The sequence below is a fragment of the Lissotriton vulgaris genome, chromosome 8 (genome assembly GCF_964263255.1).
Source record: "Lissotriton vulgaris chromosome 8, aLisVul1.2, whole genome shotgun sequence".
Taxonomy (NCBI): domain Eukaryota; kingdom Metazoa; phylum Chordata; class Amphibia; order Caudata; family Salamandridae; genus Lissotriton; species Lissotriton vulgaris.
This window is the reverse complement of record NC_141696.1, coordinates 1,485,523,297-1,485,542,302: the sequence shown is the minus strand read 5'-3', so window position 1 is coordinate 1,485,542,302 and position 19,006 is coordinate 1,485,523,297. Positions and strand designations below refer to the sequence as shown.

The following is a 19,006-nucleotide window of genomic DNA, read 5'->3' as shown; positions in this document are numbered from 1 at the left end:
GGAGGGGGGTGGGGGCGGAGTGCAGCATTGATGTTGTGCTGGGGATTCCCTGGGCGGTGGACGATGGCGCATGATCTGGGGCGTGAGCGCTAAGACACTGATGGGGTGATGGGGCTAAGAGGCTCTCTATGCCGAGATGGAGTATGCAATTGCACCCTGAACTGATTTTGGCAACCTCTGCTCTCGCGCTGTTCGCACAACTGAATCCCACTTGGGATTATTTGAGACATGGAGAAGGGAGGAGGGGGGACTTTTTTTTTCATGCTAGGCCATGTTGGGGTTGGTCTGCTGTGGGTGGGGGGAGGGGATCCAAGGGAAAAGGGGAATGTTATTGTTTGGATGTTGATTCAAGTGTACTTTTCCTCAGGGGTCACAAAGTGCACGCTATAACCTACCGCATGCTCAAGCTGCACCCAACTTGCGGATGTGCCACGCTGACACAGCTAATCTTCGTAAACCTAGCCACACTCCCATACCTCACGACACGCCCTCATGGCTGACGTAACAAGTGTACAGTCAAACGCACAGCCTGCCTGCTCAGTGCCCTCACATGGAATGTCAGAGGGCTGAATGACTACAGAAAACTCAGAAAGGTGTCAAGCTACCTCAAACGTCATAATATAGATATAGCACTTTTGCAGGAAACGCACTTACCACTCACGAGCAGAATGCTACACAACAGAGGCCTAGAAGGACATGTAGCAGCAGCTGGGTTCACCACTCACGCAAGGGGAGTCATTACATGGGTAAACCCGAAAACGAACATTCAAATACAGACGCTAAGTGCGGACACAGAGGGCAGGTATGTTATAGCGTCCTGTAAGGGCCAGGGGATAGATCTGCTAGTTGTCAATACTTACGGCCCCAACTACGATTCCCCTGAATTCTACGATACACTGGCTAGTGAGATAAGTAGACATGGTAACCCTCACACACTATGGGGTGGGGACTTTAATTTAACGCTTAACCCGGACATAGATAGGTACTCGGGCCCACCTCGAAGGCCCTCGGCGTGTGCACAGTCGCTCACAGCAAAGTTAATAATGTTGGATATGGATGATATGTGGAGGAGTAGGAGTGCTGGACGGGGCGGCTTCACACACTACTCTGCTTATCACGAAATACACACTAGAATTGACTACTGGTTTGCCACTGCGGGGATCAATCGAACTATCAAGCAATGCAAAGTACTTCCACGCACACTGTCGGATCACTCCCCCGCACTGATAGTCATAGAAACCCCAGCGAGAAGGATCAGTCCTTTTACATGGCGCTTCGCTCCTAGACCCGATTTTCCGAGGGGAATTAGCGGAGTCGATTGACGGGTTCTTTGAAAAGAATGTAGGCTCAGTGGAGGACTTCCAGACGATCTGGGAAGCGTTCAAGGTCTATATACGGGGCATTGCGATGTCTAAACACTCTAGTGTCCTGAAGGCGACAAGAAATAGACTAGCTGAGCTGGAACATCAGCTGCAAGCACTTGAGGAACAAAGACGCACTAGACCGACGAAACCACTGAGGAGGAGATTAAGCGCCTTCTGGTGGAATACCACGAAGCAGCAGACAGAGAGGTCCAGCACCTGGGCCAATATGCCACCGCCCGAACTTATGGCGAAGGGGAGCGGCCAGGCTTGGTTATTAGCTAATATCCTCAAAGGCCGAAGGGGGAAGACGCTAGTCTCAGAGCTGAGAACTGCAGGTGGTGACAGAGTGACAGACGAGGCGGATATTGCCGTGGTCTTTATAGACTACTATTCGGAGCTTTACTCTTCCACTCTTCACTTTACATGTCGGCCGAAATACTAGACTACCTGGAACACATAAAGCTTCCGTTCCTTCCAAATTCTGAAAGGGAATTCCTCATGTGCCCTATACGATTGGACGAAATCAGAGATGCCCTAGCCACAATGCCATCGGGCAGCGCGCCAGGTATAGACGGACTATCAGTCGACTTTTAAAAAACTTTTCAGGAACAGCTATTGCCGCACATACACACTCTTTTGGAAGACAACTGTGTCCAGGGCAGCATGCCTAGCTCTATGAGAGAGACTATGATTGTCACTATTCTAAAACCGGGTAAACCACATGACGACTGTGGATCATACTGCCCCCTATCGCTGTTAAACGTTGACACTAAGCTATACGCTAAAGTCCTGGCAACTAGTCTAGCACTGCTAGCCCCTGAATTAGTGGCCCCAGAACAAGCGGGGTTCATACCAACCAGAAACCTGACATACAATATCAGGACATGTTAGGAACCATCCAGCATGGCAAGCAGGATGTACCGGCGGTGGCGCTTTTCCTAGATATGAAAAAGGCGTTCGACTCTGTGGAATGGCCGTTCCTTCTTCAGGTGCTGCGACGTATGGGTCTTGGTGAGCCCTTCATAGAAATGGTGGACGCTCTCTACGAGGGGCCTTTCTGCCAGAGTGCGTGTGGGCAACGTGATCTCACACCCCTCTACATAGGCAGGGGTACCCGTCAGGGATGCCCATTATCCCCCTTGCTATACGCACTGGCAGCAGAGCCCCTGGCCCGTGCACTGAGAGAATATCATAGCCACGAAGGTATACGCTGCCCCACATACAAAATAGTAGTGTCAATGTATGCGGATGATACGCTGTTGTACGCGCATGACCCTGCTACAACACTTCCCCCACTTCTGAGAGAGGTGGTACGATTTGGAGCGCTATCTGGTCTCATAGTTAACTGGGCAAAATCGGTGGTGCTACCCCTGACTCCGGTGACCAAACAGGTAGAGACCGAGTTCCCTATCCAATGGACTGAAGACCCGATCAGGTACTTGGGGGTACAAATCCACGTGGACCCGGACCTGCTCATTAGCCAGAACTACGGTAGAGCAGTCAGCAGGCTGGAGGACGACATAGACATCTGGAGTAAACTGCCGCTTACACTAATGGGCCGCATAGCCATTATGAAGATGGTAGTGCTACCGAGGTTCCTGTTCCTATTCAACGCTCTGCCAATAGTGCTCACCAGGGCCTTCTTTCAACGCCTGACGAGCCTCATGATAAATCTGGCATGGGCGGGGAAACAGCCGAGAGTCAAATGGACGATGCTCACCCTGCATTACAGTATGGGGGGCTTAGCGGCTCCGGACCTTGAAATGTACTACAGGGCGGCCCAGGCATCGCACCTCCACACCTGGATTCATGGAGATAGACTGATTCCACATGTTCGTATGGAGCGTCTATTTGCACATCCGCTGCCACTCCCGGCAATGATTTGCAAGCCGAAGGATCGTCGAACAGGGATTCTTGACTCCATCTCCTCCACCAACCACGCTTGGCATTCTCTCCTGCTACGGCAGGGAGGGGCGACACTATATTCGCCGGAGATGCCGATGGAATGGATGCTTTGGCTCCCACCCATGGCCGAAAGGGCGGTCATAAAGGAACTAGCGAAGCTAGGGTTAAGCAAAGTGGGCGACCTATTTCAGGACGGAGTAGTCAAAACCTGGGAACAGGTGCGAGGGGATGGAAGTGAACCCCCACTGCTTCAACCCTTTCACTTTCATAGAGCCCGGAGCGCCCTCATGGAGATACTGGGCCCGGACATGGCGGAGCCCCCGGACGTCCCTGAATTGTGATATGTTATTAAACGTAAGGAACCTCAGAAGCTCCTAACAAACATCTACAGAGTGGCCAGGTCACACAGTGAGCACCAACTCATGAAAGCCAGATTGGCCTGGCAGAGAGACCTAGAAGCCACGCTGGATGATACGACATGGCGATATTGCTGTGAGAACACGAAGCGAATCTCCCTTAATGGAAAGCATCGGCTAATACACTAAAAGTTACTACAAAGGGTGTACTACACCCCGGAGAGGCTTCACAGATACGGTTTACGGCCAGCGGCGAACTGCGAACGCTGCCAAGCGGCTGATGCCGACTTCCTGCATTTGGCTTGGGCCTGCCCGGGCATACAGGCATTCTGGTGCGCGGTTTCTGCGGAAATGAGCAAAATACTGGAGGTGGATTTGGCCGTGGATCCGGGCATAGCACTCATTGGCAACTCCAGGGGACTCCTGGTCGCGATCCGTAGGCTCACGGACATGGGGATGCTAATGGCCAGGAAAGTAGTAGCCCAATGCTGGATGAGAGGTCCTTTACCAACTAAGACCAGATGGGCGCGGGATATGCTGTACTGTAGTACACAGGCGGAGACGTACAGCGAATTGTTACCCCCAAAAAGCCGTCCCAAAAACTTCTGGGCTCTATACCAGACTTACTTATAGGGACAGCAGCGTGAGAATCCAAGCAACACAGATAATGAATCTCTGGGATAGGAGGCAGATGAAAAAATCAACTCTATACTATGCCGGCTCGACGGAATGATTGTGCGGGAGCAGGAATGGGGGTGCAACTATTGGAGAGGAAAGTGAGGGTGGGCGAACTGAGTGAGGGGCGGCGTAGTGGGATGACACCATCGGGACCATAATACACGCATAGCTAGGTAGAGACACTACCTTAGGCACAGACATGTAGATAGGCTGAACACAGGAGGGATACGTTCCCTAAGGTGTAGCACATGAGCAGATTAAAGCGGCCATGAGATAGGTCAGGTTAACACAACTTTGGACACAACGGCGTAGCATAGGAGGTCCTTCTGAGGGAAGGGGTGGGGGGGGGCGGGATACTGACTGCACTGAGGGTTGATGCTAGTTTGTTTTGACACGAGCTTCCAGGCCTTGTTGCTAGACTGATATGATATGGAGCGGGGGAATAATGAGAAGTACAGAGGGTGAAAAACTAGAAAATGCACACGAAAAATGCAACCGGCACTACTGGGGAATACACCTGATTATCGGTTAACTGTCAATTGGAAAACGCCGCCGGACCCCCGGGTTGTCGGCCGACGGGCTGTGTAACATAAGGTCTAAGATGTGTCTGATATGCATATGATGCGGCTGGTCCGTGAGGTTGTAGGCCTGAAGCTGTGTGAATTGAGTTTGTGCAATAAAAAAATAAAAGGATTGAGGGATTGGTTCACCAAGCTCAGTATGAGCTATCTATGGGATGACCCAGGGATTATCCAGAAGGCGACTATTCAGTTTTTTAAAATAAGGTTCTGGGTTTTTATGGACAATGAATTCTTGTTAAATAGTACTAATGGTTCGCTCACAATACATTTTCTTAATTTCAAATGCAAACTTACCTTTGAACAGTTTTTAGATGACATTGAGCCCCTTCAGCCTAGAGCTATATATTTGCAGTTCAGATATGGGATTTTACCATTGTACACTAGAAGAAGTCATTGGTATAATGCACTTGTTTCATCTACATGCCCTCTATGTTTGGACAAACCAGAGACCATAGAACATTTTCTCTTTTTCTGTACTGCATATAATGATTATCGGAAAAAATGGATCATCCCTGTTTGTCGTATTTTATCTTGTACTCGCCCCTCTGATGCCATTAAGATATTTACGTCTGATAATACCAGGTGGCTTGTATTTGCACTAACTAGGTATCTTCTGTATGCGTGGCGGAAACGTTTGAAGTTTTTATCAAATTAATTTTAGTATATGTAAAACGGTATTTATTGAAATGAACTGTTATTACTTCTTAATTGTACCTATTTGGTACATGATGTTTTTATCTAATTTTATCCAACTGTTATCTGATATTGTATTATGATGGCTTTTATTCATGTAAATGATCAATTTTTCATTTGATCGAATAAAATTACTACCGGATCTGTACCTTAGTTAGATTCCGCCATTTCAGCTTTGAAGACGGAGAGTCATTACAACATCCCTTTAGCATGCTCTTTGATTCTTGGTGCAGTCTCGCACTCCTTTTTAAAATACCACAATGCGGTTTATGAAGTAAAATACAAACTGAAAATGTAATTATATGAACAAACCTTCTAAACTAGGATCCCGTACCAAATGAGTTCCGTTAAGTGTTTGCTGCAGTCTTGTGGCTGAACACAATATGTGCACATTTCAAGTGTTCGAATAAATATACTTCATTGCCTTGCATTTAATTACCTTGCTAAAATGGCCCCAGGTAATTTTTTTAACTTCTGATCTCCTACAACCCTTGTAGATCCTCTCATCTGCTTATCAGCTGCTTCTTACTCTGCACTTTCTTAAAACCCTCCAGGCTTGGAACCATCTACACACTTTGAGCTTCACAATTCAAGCCCCTCAACACTCTGCTCTTCAAAGCTACATGTTCTAGATCACAAGTGCCTAGAAAACCTGGAACCCTTTATAAGCTGGCACTGTGCACTATGGAAATGATGCAAGTAGAAGCAGTGTTTGTAAAGTTCTGGCCACTGGTCTGAGTGGAAACAGGGTGCATTAGCTGACCTCCTAAATCAGGTTTGAGTGGAATTGGGTTGCTTTACCCAATTTCCTAAATCTTACATAAAAAATATATGCAATGTCAAAAAGTCTGGATTAAAAATGAAAGTACCTCCTCAGTCATTGATGGGTTTAGGCACTCAGTAAGTAATCGTACATGCACTCGGTCACTCATCTATGCATTCACACATCCATTCATCCACCCAATGACTCACTCTTTCCTTCTTAGATTCACCCACTAACAAGTGCAAACTCAACAATACATGATATGTAAATTAAAAGAATAAAAGTATTAAAAAAAGAAAACAAATGCTGCTTCCGAAACATAGTGGGCATATGCTTGTAATAACTCAACAAATTAAACACAGCAGCTGGTGGCAGCCTTGCGTACATTTGTTTCATTGTTTTAAAGTTCTAGCATGCCTTCCACATTTAAAACCAATGTGGTGGCCATCTTGGAATGGTAAAACAATGATTCACTACGGACATTACTGGTTTAGAGGCAGTGGCAGGGAAGGATGTGATGCACAGCAGCTGTAATGAACAGAAGCAAGTGGCTGTTAGAACTGACTGGTGAGCTGGAGTATGCTCTAAAAATGAAAATAAAGACAATTAGGAGTAAATGAATGAAAGAGGACCTACAAAAGAAGAAATTGAAAAAACACAAAAAGGACAGACTCACCAGCCTTGGCACTGAAACGCTCTCGCTTTCAGGTGAGTATGTATATTTGATAGACGAATGTCATCACACACAGCGCAATAAATTCAATGGCTGGCACACTGCCCCATGCTCTGTGCTGTCATGGACAGAAGCAGAGTGTAAATGGTACTAATAATAACTAGTGGCACAAGAGGGCAGACCCTCCGTATTATATACAGAATTTTTTTAAATTTTTAAATCCTGCCAGACAACTAAGTTGGTCAGGCCTTCCGAAAAGATTCTATTAATAATTATTACAGATCAAATCTTATACCCCAAGGTTTCTCAAATGAAGTAATTAACATCAAAATAATTCCTTCAATGGTAAGCCGTGAGATTTCATGTAATAATATATGTCTGCAACATTAATCCTGCGTAATAACAATGCACCCTTCAAAGCCAACTGGATTCAACGTATGCATTTCATAATAAAATAATGAGGCCTACCGCCTTTGTCATGCCTATTTATAATAACGATCAAACCTTTGGCATCTGGTGTAACTTTTCCCAAAGAACAAATCAGGCCTGTAGCTATTACCATTGAATAACCAACCTAGACATTCCATACTGAGCACAACATCTCCCAGATAGGAACCAGCAGGTACAACGATGTGCAACTACAAATATGTATACAATGATAGATGTCAAAACAATACAACATCCCTCCTAAAAGGGCTTATGATCATAACAGTGCAAAATGGATTTCCACCCACCATTTGTTTAAGGGGGTCACCAAAAACCTTGCCTACTATGTTTTTTTTAACACACTTTATTGGCACTTCACATATAACAATATTGTCCAATACATTATAGAGGATATTCCCTAAGCATCATACTTTTGTTTTGTTTACAGGAATTAGTTGCTTTGATTATGTTTAACCAACATGGGGGTTCTCTTCTTAGCAACGGTTCCCCCGCCCGTCTCCCCATCCCCCATGTTTGAGTGTTCAGTTTTTACAGATTTGTCTATGAATCCGTTTACTATCCCTACTATGTGTTCCATTGCCAGTTATCTTCACAACTATCTATCAAATGTCCTGATCTGGGGTGCCTTGCAAATCTCTCTCCACTGCTTCATTCACCCCCTTATTTCCTTTACTTCTGCAATCATGGCGGACCATGCCCGTGCATCCTCCTCAAGTCTCATCTTTTCTAATTTGCTTCATTCGGATCAGCTCCGCTGTGCCCATTCTTTTAAGTCTTGGATCCACCAGTGGAAGGGTCAGACTAAACAACAACATTGCTATTCTCATTTTTGCAAGCACTAGATCCAAAAGCACACATTTTCTACTCGACCTTTTCTTTTTTGGGGTAGGTAATAAATGTAAGAGAACAGATCTGATCGGTCTAGGGATAACCCATCCAATTGCTACCTGTATTATTTCCAACACTTCTCCCCTGAACCTGCACACCTTCTCACAGTTCCATATCATATGCACAAAAAGTAGACACCTGGGGTCATATGTATCATCAACCTGATTTACGATTCTCAAACAGCGATTTTTAAGAAATCACTATTTGAGAATCGCAAATAGGTATGTATGTACAAAATCACATTTTTTTTGTGATTTCTTAAAATTCCTTAATTGCGATTCGCAAATTGCGAATCGCAATTATGGAATACTTTCCCATTCATTTCTATGGGCCAGGAGGCCCATATGAATGAATAGGAAGTTACGGTACTCTCAATTTGCGATTCGCAATTTGCTAATCGCAAATTGAGAATAATTTCTAGGGTGCAGGGGTGTCTAAAGGACACCCTGTTGCACCCCTGAAATATGCATGGGTGCACATGTGGCGCACATACATGCCCTAAGGGCATGTATGTGCGTCACATGGCACTTTGAAAAATGCAAAAATTTGCATTTTTCAAGGAATTCACAACTTACCACCAACTAGAAGTTGGTGGTAATTTGCGATTTCTTAAGACATTTTGCAAATTTTTTTTGCTTCATACATTGCATTTAAGGAATCCCAAACTTTGCGATTCCTTGTTTTGCACCAGATTTTGCTTTAAACATACCATTTAGCAAATTTACATTCAGAATTTCGGCCTTTGCGAATGCGAATTTGCTTGATACATATGGCCCCTAGTCTCCCCTCTGTCTAGGTAAATTCTACTCAGCAAGTGTGGGGTCATATGCACTTGGTGAACTATATTTTAATGAATTAGCTTAAACCGGGAGTTAGAGCTCGCCTCACAAACTCCTCCGTGGATTTATTCTATTATGGGTTCCTCCGACTCCTCTTCCCATCTTGCCTGGACTGGTAAAGCATTCATTGGACAATCATCCCTGAGGGCCTGGTATATATGAAGATCAAATGCTACGCCCCTACCATTGCTAGCAAAGTTGTGAGAACTGCTGAACATGGGGTTCTTCTGGAAGTGAGGTCCAGAGCTCTCTGGTCACTGCAGCTATCTTATTGTAGTGTAGAAATTGACCTGATCCCAGTTCAAATCTAGTCACCACTTCTTCTCGGGTTATAAAATGGCTATTTATATACCCGTCTCCCACAGTAAGGCAGCCTGCGTTCTTCTATTTTTGTATGGACATGGACTAGTATGGACCCCTCCGAATCACCCTTGTTACTGTGTCCTTGCTACCCATTTGATCAGGTAAGAGGAGTCTTTTGGGATTGTGGACCCCATCATAAGCAATTCAGGTAAGCTACCACCCTCAGACGTGCCCGCCAATAGGACTTTCTCCCAGTTATTTATTTCTTCCAACCAGTGGACCGCGTGTTGGAGTTGGGTAGCTACATAATATAGGTATATATGGGCCAGCTCCACTCCCCAATCCACCCATTTCCTTTGAAGGGTCTGGTTTCTTAGTGGACTAAAGCAGCCACTGCAGGGGCCTGTGTTCGACCTCATGGTCACAGGTTCAAATCCTGGCGGGTCCACTCAGCCTTTCATCCATCTGAGGTCGATAAAATGAGTACCATTGAGTTGGGTAACAATAAACATCTGTTATTCAGCGCCAAGACACCTACGGGTAATCGTGCGCTTTACAAATACACCTGTTATGTTATGAAGGGTTTCCAATTTAACTTGTTTATGCTTGTTCCCCCATAACAGCTCTCCTTACCACCGTATAATAACAGACTTCCATTAAAAGCCTAGTTCCTTCAACACATGCTTGTCAAAATAGGTAAATTACTGCTACTTGCGTTGTCATAACTTTCCATAATAAACATATCAGACTTCTATCATCGGACAGAACCGTTTCATTGAACCAATCAGACCCATAGCTTTTATCAAGTCAAGTCAAGCAAGCTTTATTCGACGATTGTCATAAAAGCATATTCCATATATAAAAAGTACATGTATAAATTTTAGTAGATAAAACCAATTTAAAATCAGATTGTAAAAATTCATGAAATAAATAAATAAAGTCATTCCATTAACAGTACAAATGTGCATAATATTACTACACAATTATTAACAAGGATACTTGGCCTACGAGGTTAGCTAATATATTATGCTTTCAGGAGTCGGGCTCTAATCGTCCATGCCCATCCTAGAAATTTCGCCACCGCTATGTACATAAACATATTAGGACTGGTGCGAATGATTCTAACTGCAATCATTCCTCTCCTTGTTCCCAGTAACCTACACATTGGTCGTAACCACTTTCGTCTCGGCGCCGCATACATTGGGCACTCAAACAGAAGATGGCCAATGGTTTCTGGAACATCTGAGCAGGCCGGACAAGCCACCTTGCCCCCACTAGTCCATCTATTAGAGAATGCCCTTACTGGTAGGCTTCCCACTCTTAGCTGGAAGTAGAGCTTGCAGTCAAGGGGCTTTGTAATGACATCCCAGAATTCCTCAAGTTTGGGACAATCTTTGATTTCTAAAAATAGACCTACAAGAGAGTGTGAAGGGGTGGTACTAAAGATCTTTGTGGCCACCAAGTTCCAGTACAAGGTCTTGAGTACCTTCTTCGGAGGGAACCTGGCATGCAATGGATCTTCCCACAATTCCCCTAGGCCTAAATCAATCAAAAGATTCCGGATATGTCCCAACCATTTGACTTTCCAGGAACCGTCACTAATAATCACATCCAGCAGCCCCCTGGCGCATGTTTCCAGTTCCGGTGTAGTCCAAATCCGCCGCCAATATAGAATTGGGCGCAAAGATGCAATTAGAGCTATTGGTGTTATGCCCAGGTCATAAAATAGGGGATTCAGTGGGTGCTTTGGGATAACCTTATTAGTTTTCTAAAAAATGTATTTTCTGAGACAGTCATCCCCTTTAGTTTTTCATTTCCCCACATTTCCACACCATACAGAGTAGAACTAACTACCTTGCCATTATAAACCGATAACACCGGAGTTATTGGTCTGGTCAAGGACCTGGAATGCTCTACGCTCAATGCTCCTGAGAGCGGACGATGCTTCAGGGTCGCCAAATCAATCTGCTGTCACCAGGACAAGTCCTGTTGGATGCAGACGCCCAGATAGCTAAATGCCTGTACCCTCTCAAGTGGTCCGCTACTCATATATACAGTACCCCTATTAGCATTAGGCGCATTAAAAGACATGTACTTAGATTTAAGAACGTTAACTTCCATACCACGAGCGATGCAGGAGTCCTCGAAAAGTGTCAAAGCCTTCTGTAATCCGCTCGGGGTCTTTAAGACTATGAGACAATCGTCTGCAAACATTAATATAGGGATTTTACCTCCAGCAAGAATAGGAGCATCAACATTAGAACCAATTAAAATTTTTGCAGCATCATTTATATATAAAGAAAATAACGTTGGAGCCAGGACGCAACCTTGGCGAACACCTGTTTCGACTGGGAACTGAGATGTAACATTGCCAGGACTACCCCACCTAATCTGAGCAAAATTCTCCAGGTGGAGCTTTTTTTATTAAAGACAAAAGTTCCCCTGGCATACCCATATCATCAAGCACTTTCCACAACATTTGGCGATGGACCAAGTCAAATGCTGCCCTTAGATCTATAAAGGCGGCATAAAGGCTGCCATTACCAATTAGCACAGTCTTCCAGTATAACATAGTAAAATGCATAACCTGATCGATCGTGCTAACAGAAGTTCTAAAGCCAGCCTGCAAGTGAGACAAGACGCTATGATCCCTTTCCCAAACCTGAACCTTATTTAAAATAAGCCTACCAATGATCTTCTGGGTAGTATCGATCAAGCTAATTGGTCGATAATTTCCAGGCTGGGATTTGTCCCCCTTCTTATAGACTGGAATTATTCCGGCCCCTTTCCATGAGTGGGGGATCGGTGCTCCCCCAGCAACCGCATTTGCCAATAATAGTATATATGGGCCCCAAGAATCTTTATCTTGTAGGAATAGATCAGCTGGGATGCCGTCAATTACTGGCGCTCTACCGGGAACAACGTTATCCCATGCCAGCTGAACATCCCCCAAGGTGAATGGATCCTCCAGAAAGGGGGTAAAAGGCGCCTCGATGAGAGACTCTTGGACTACTGCCATCGCAAACTGGGGTTTGAAGTGGGATACCCATTTGTCCATAGCTTTTATCATTGTCCCCAGTTGGTTCCTTTGAATTAAGTTTCCTCCGATGGCCTGACCAAGTAGGGGCCATTAAAGGAAGATCATTACACCACCAACCCGATTTAGGGTGGATGGTGTAATGCCTTTTTTTTCTGTTTGTCACCGCCAGGAAGAATCTGGCAGTGAGGGACAGAAGAAACACAATAATGAACCACACTTCCAGGGAGAAAACTCCCAGGTGGTGGAAGTTATTAGTATTTTGCCAATAAACTCCCAGTTCAGGAGTTTGTTTCTGAAAAACAAAAACTTTGGAAAAGTTTGGTGAACAGTGGTCAAAACTAACGGCGGCAGTCCATCAAACGTTTTGTACAGTAGAGGAAATGTCATGATGGTGGTACCTTTCAATGTAAAGAGGCGACGGATGGGCTGGCAGTCATCCTTAAATTTGGTGGACAGTAGTCTGACAGACTTCCGGAGTTGAAGTTCCCCACTGTTCTGCCGTCACTCAACCTCTAAATCAGGCCCATAGTAAGGAGTGATTTTAAAAGTAATTTCTGAGTTATAGCCTGTTTTAGAAAGACCCACCGAGAGTCGTGTGGGTATACCTATACATATTCTGGCTCTGTGGAGCCTCGTCCTCCTTACATCTGGGAGCTACCAGCACGCTAGCAGTTGCTGGAGGACTATCACAGAGTGCTTAGTCTAGAGTTTTCTGAAACTTTCTGGGTGCAATCCTTTAAAATGTTCATGTTCATATTTTTCCCATAACACACTATCAGATTTTCAAACCACAAAGGTAGTATTCAATTCTATAGCACATTTGCCTAATATAATTGGACGTGAGGATAGACCACACATCCCTATTTGTCGACCATCACTGCCAGAGTATATTTATAGACATTGTAAATGTCACCACTCTCTGAATATCCAGGTGGTTTGTAATGCTTCATCATGGATATTGTGGAATACTTTCCAGGAAGCCCACAACGATTCATACACTTTTCGACATTGTACTTTGTATACCCAACTAGCTACTGGAGAGTTTGGATAAGTCTATTTACGTGGCAAGGATACAGGAATATTTAAAATATATTCATAGGTAAATATAAATGTGTTTGCACAAAGAATTAAATTCTTAAAGGTTATTTTATGCAGGTTTGTAGAGCACACAATCACCTGGGAGGATAACCTGGCGGTGACAGTGCATATTCGTTAAGATCTTGGATCCTAACACTCATCTAAGGTTTGATATGAAGCCTACTCTCCTGAAAGGGAAGTGAAGTGAAGCAAAACATAACTAATCATATACACATGTATCAAGCTTCCTCCCAATTGATAAGATACTTCATTTATGTGTGCTTCCCGATATGGGTATCCTAGAAGTTCTGATTTGTCTGTAGCACAACCGAAAAATAATCCACAGTCATAATATGTGACTAATAAACTCAACACATAAATATCATTTACTTAATACCTCTTACACCATAAGTGCTTTTCACTTATACAAATCATAATCACGGACCCTTGATAGAATTCCTTCTGTACTTCACAAGAGAATTCAAGTTAAAAAATAATGCAACTCTCCCAAAGTCAATGTTCACTAAACATAAGCTAAAATAACAGTTCAACGTTTGCTTTCCATTTGACTTGCTATCTAAATATTTCTCTGTAACCGAAAAGGTTTGTGTGTAATGCAGGAAAGGTGGTACGCGGAGATGTAGTTGTATCCAAAGGTAGATTTATTCTTGGATTCAATCAAGGCAGGAACATTAGAGGACAAGATGGGTGTAGTGGTATCAGCAGATGTATCAGCCCCACTGGGAGCAGCATCCCTGCTGCGCAGCCCACATAGAGCAACTGACAGTTCCACTCAAACATAAACACAGGGAACATTCTGTGACATCACTTACACTGGCTGAGCAGCAGAGTACAGAACACAGAGAAAGGACTAGACATAAATGAGAGCAGGATACCGCAGTTTCTCAACGATTTCACATGTAGAAAATAGTAGATCCAAAAACTAGAATCACAATCCATGAAGCCATGGTCCGGGCTGCAGCAACATCAACGCTTGACTGCCTAGCAAGGACACCATGAAACACAAGATATATTAAATTATCCAAGACCGAAAACACCATCTCCAATCTTTACAGGACTACAGAGGGTTCTGGGACCTCTGGTTTGTTGATGGGCGATGGAGCATAGGGTAACCTCCCCACATGTGAAGCCTCCCTCCAGGCTTCACTGACCCTTGTACACCGCCAGCTTCTCCACCCACAAGAAGCACTAAGATGGGCAGACTCAAAGCAAAACCAACCCTGCATTCACATCAAAGCTAAGGTAAGTCCCACCTCCTGACATATCATGTACCACAAGCCATTAATTAAATGATCACCAGTGGGAGAGCAATATGTAGTTTACGGTATCACAATCAATGCATACATTTATTTAGCACCGCGAAAAATACATTCAGCTCATGATACTAGAAAGGCAAATCTTAAAATTGCAAATTTAGCAACAGTATTTATTCATTAGCATTTCTAATTAGGATCAGGGTGTTTAATTAACTTGATGGAGCAAGGATTCTCACGTTAGGCGACTTGCTTGTATCATGAACCTCAAATAATGTTAATAAAATAAACCAACATGTTCGTCTTACTAATTTTGCACATTTTCCATTATACGGGGTGTCCTAGAGACGCTTGCCTATGTGTTTATTAATCCTAATACGCTTGCACATTAAAATGGTCGCTGCTACGCGGGAATTTAGTCTGCGCATACGTCGGTCATACCCATGTGACATGACGTACTGGCAGTTCTGGTGGGAAAGTATTTGCTCATGCGCAATACAGCTGACATGGCCGCTCTGTGTTCTCACATGCTCTGAGCTTGCATTGCCGCTTTCGCAAAGCTGTTTGTTCTGCCTAAACCATAATGCCATAGTTATATTACAGTAATGGGTGCAGTACATTTATTCATGGTATACAGTGTAATCATTTATTTCTATGTTCTAAATTGTTTTCTCTTGCTTTCATGTATCGTATCCTTTTGGGCCTGGGAGGTGCTTATCACTCCATATTGGAAGTCCCTACTGCGTAGGTCTGGATGCAGAGAGAGAAAAACTCTGCAGCAGTGGAACCCAGCCAGCTGGCAGCCACAGCCAAGATGCTCCTGGGAACCGACCTACGACCTAGCGAAAAGAAGCTGAACTGTACTACAAATGCAACAAATGTATACGAATGTTGTATTCACTATTCTTCACCGAAAACCATGTCATGGGAAGATGGAATTTAAGGGGTGGGTACAGAGACTGAATATTAAGCCTGAGAAAGTCTAAATTTTAGGTGGTGTGATGACTTAACCTCCTCCTTTGTCCAATCAAAATTGGGGATCCTTACACTTGCAACATTGGGGGGTGGTACACTGACCCGAAAAACAGTATAACTAGTGTAAGTTTAGCTAGAGAAATTGTCCGACTTGTCAGAATAGCTGACCTGTCACTGACCCAAAGCACTCTATAGGTGACTGAACTCAGAGAGCTGCGAAGCACTCTGTTGGGAGGTTCGAGAAACCCATTCAGGGTTTATGCAGACTTAGAAGTGCTGGCGAAGCACTTTGCTGGGAGGTTCGAGAACCCAATCGGGGTTATTGGCAGATTCCTTGCAGAGAGGGAGTAGTGCAGGCGTTGCAACCGAAGCTGCGGGTGTTGGTCGTACCCTTTGGTGAACCCGGTCCTGATCCAAATTCTGGGGTTATCCTGTCCTGACTGTCCATGAGCTGTACCTGCTCGCCTACTGGCACTTAAGTGCTTGAGGGTCCTTTCCCGTCTTTTCCAAAATGACCCGTGGCCAGGGTTGGTCTTCACTCTATCCTAGGTAAATATAAAGTCTGTGTGGGTGATTGCTTATCTATATTTGCATTTCTAATTCTCGAATATTGCAAAGCATAATTGCATATGTTCCTTTTTCTCCCCTGTCCCTTTATATATAAGATTTTCATGCATTACTCGTCTATTAGCATGTTCCACTTTTGACCTACCTTTAGTTAATGCTAAATCGTTTCTATTTTTAGTATATGTTCCTTATCTTACCATCCCTCTAGGAGATATACTGAATTTAATAGTATGTTCCAATCTTACCTACACTTTAGTATTTGAGCTAAATTAAATCTCAAATTTCAATAAAGTTTCGTTGACCTCTCTAAAGACTTTTTGAATATAGCATGTTCCCTTTCTTTACCCTCCTTTAATCAGGTTGCGAGAGGTTGTTATCTAAATATAGCATGTTCCTTGTTCTTACTTTTCCTCTCAGTTTAAAGTTCTAAATGCTTAGCATACTCTGTCTTATTCATAGCTACATACTGTTTTTGATTTTAGTTATTGATAGCCTTATCACATTTAATTTTCTGCTCATGACATATGATGAGGAAGATGATTAGATAAAACTTTGAACCTACCCAGAGTCTGTGGTTATTTCATTATTCAATAAATGTTATTAAATGTTCTTACATACCTAGCTTAATACTCGACTCTCTGATCCTGGGTGATTATTTTTTAGTATCTACCTTGCTAGGTTGTAGATATGGGAATCAGTGTAGTATAGAGAATCTCAAGATATACTGATAGTAGAGCGTGAGTTACCCAAGGTAAATATTGACGTGTGTTTAATGAAATTTATGGGCCCAGGTGAGAATTTAGTAAAATTATCGTAGCCGGGTGACCTGAGCGCTCTATCAAACTCACTTATTAATAATAAAGTTACAGGTATATAGCAAGTGCAATCTGCTTCAATGGGAGCCCGGGTTAAAGCATCACCTTAATATCTTACTACCACCCTAAGAGCTGTACTTCACACACAGCAAACTCGCAAATCAGGCAGTATCAAAACGAGTAAAATGATACTATTTTTTGAAGATAGATCCTGCTAAATTGATCTGTTACTTTCTCAAGCTTAAAATTAATACCTCTTGAAGCTAAAGTTTTAAAATGCAATTACATTAAATGTATTAAAACACAGTTAAATTTATGTTGAAATGTATTACTTTTTCAATTTGGTTTATGTTCTTAATCTTTTCCCATAAATTAAATACATAGAAATATATTTTTATTGAAAAAAAGCAAAGTCTCAAGTGAAGTTATGGTGTGGTTTAGTTTGAACACAGCAACATATTTTAAACAAGTTGTGTACGATCGAATTTTGAGCAATATGTTCCTGTGATGTGCAGCAAGTTTTCCCTGTTGCAAAACACGATAATGGATGCCTATATAATGCGATATGTAATATTGCTCCGAGCGCAGACGGAACCTATGAACCGCTCCCCACCCCACCCCGCCACCCCCAGCGAATCCAGCTCAGAGGAGAGGCGGCCCGCTGTGACCGCGGCGGTTGGGACACGCTAGTAGCCAGAAGGAGGCATGCTCGCGACAGGCCGGGGAGCGCGTGCACATGTTCCAGGCAGCGGCGGAGGCCTGGCGCGCACCGCCTCCCTGTGCCGTGTCGCGCGCCGTGGGTCTCGTCCCCTTTTTCTCTTCCCAGTGTGTGCACTGCGGGGCCTGTTTCCTACGCTGGGGGCCTGCAACCGCCGCCCCCTGCGATGTTGGCGGAGGCTGGCATAAGTACCGATTGTATGGCAGATCTCCCGATGCATGGGGCGGGGGTGTCTGTCTGTGTGTGAGTGCAGGGGGGGTTAGGGGACATCGGCGTCTGTATGCGTGCCTGTCTGTATATGTGTGTGAGTGGTGGGGGGCGGCAGCGTGTGTACGTGTGCCTGTGTGTGTGTGTGTGCAGGGGTGTGGGGGCTGGCTGTGTGCGCACGGGAATGTGAGGCACGAGATGGGCACGGCGCGGTGCGCGCCCGCGAGGTCAAATCTGCGCTTGTGCTCGACCTGAAAATGAAAAACAAAAATGCAGTCCTGGAGTATAAATCAGGTTGCTTTCTGTCCCTCAAAGTGATAACATTGAGGAACTTTTTTGAGTGACAGCAGGTCGAACTAACTGCTCCTCTCCTCAGATCACACTACTTAAATCTGTACATGCTCAAGTCCAAAAAAACAACATGGACAAAATGTTTGCAAATGGTGATGGAAAAGTTTGAAAAAAACGTGACTATTGTTCATATATTTTTTATTTCCCCCAAAAATAATAGTTCTATTGAAATATAATTAACAATCCATTCTGCAACCACGTGCAGGCAGGGACAGGATGGGGCTTTCTTATTTAAGACTCATGCTGGGTCCGTAACAAAGGTCAAATTTGAGGGGGTCATGAGGCCCCCTTTTGTTTGAGTCTCTTGGCTGGGAGCAGACAGAAGCCTCACACCTGATACCAATGGAGGGGAATCAAAGGCTCACACCTGGTTATCACTTCACAAATACTAGAGAGGCACCTTTTCACTTTGTTCAGTCCTTGTTTAGGAGATGCACACGCACTGTACGAATATCAGATGTGTTGGTCTTTCCCTGTATTTACAACAAAACA

At 44.1% G+C, this 19,006-nt stretch overlaps 1 protein-coding gene across 2 annotated transcripts in view; it reads right to left on the bottom strand.

Moving 5' to 3' along the window:
• The window catches only part of LOC147698962 (prolactin receptor-like), a 405,779-nt gene that overhangs the window by 312,101 nt on the left and 74,672 nt on the right, over nt 1–19,006 (bottom strand). The window lies entirely within an intron of this gene.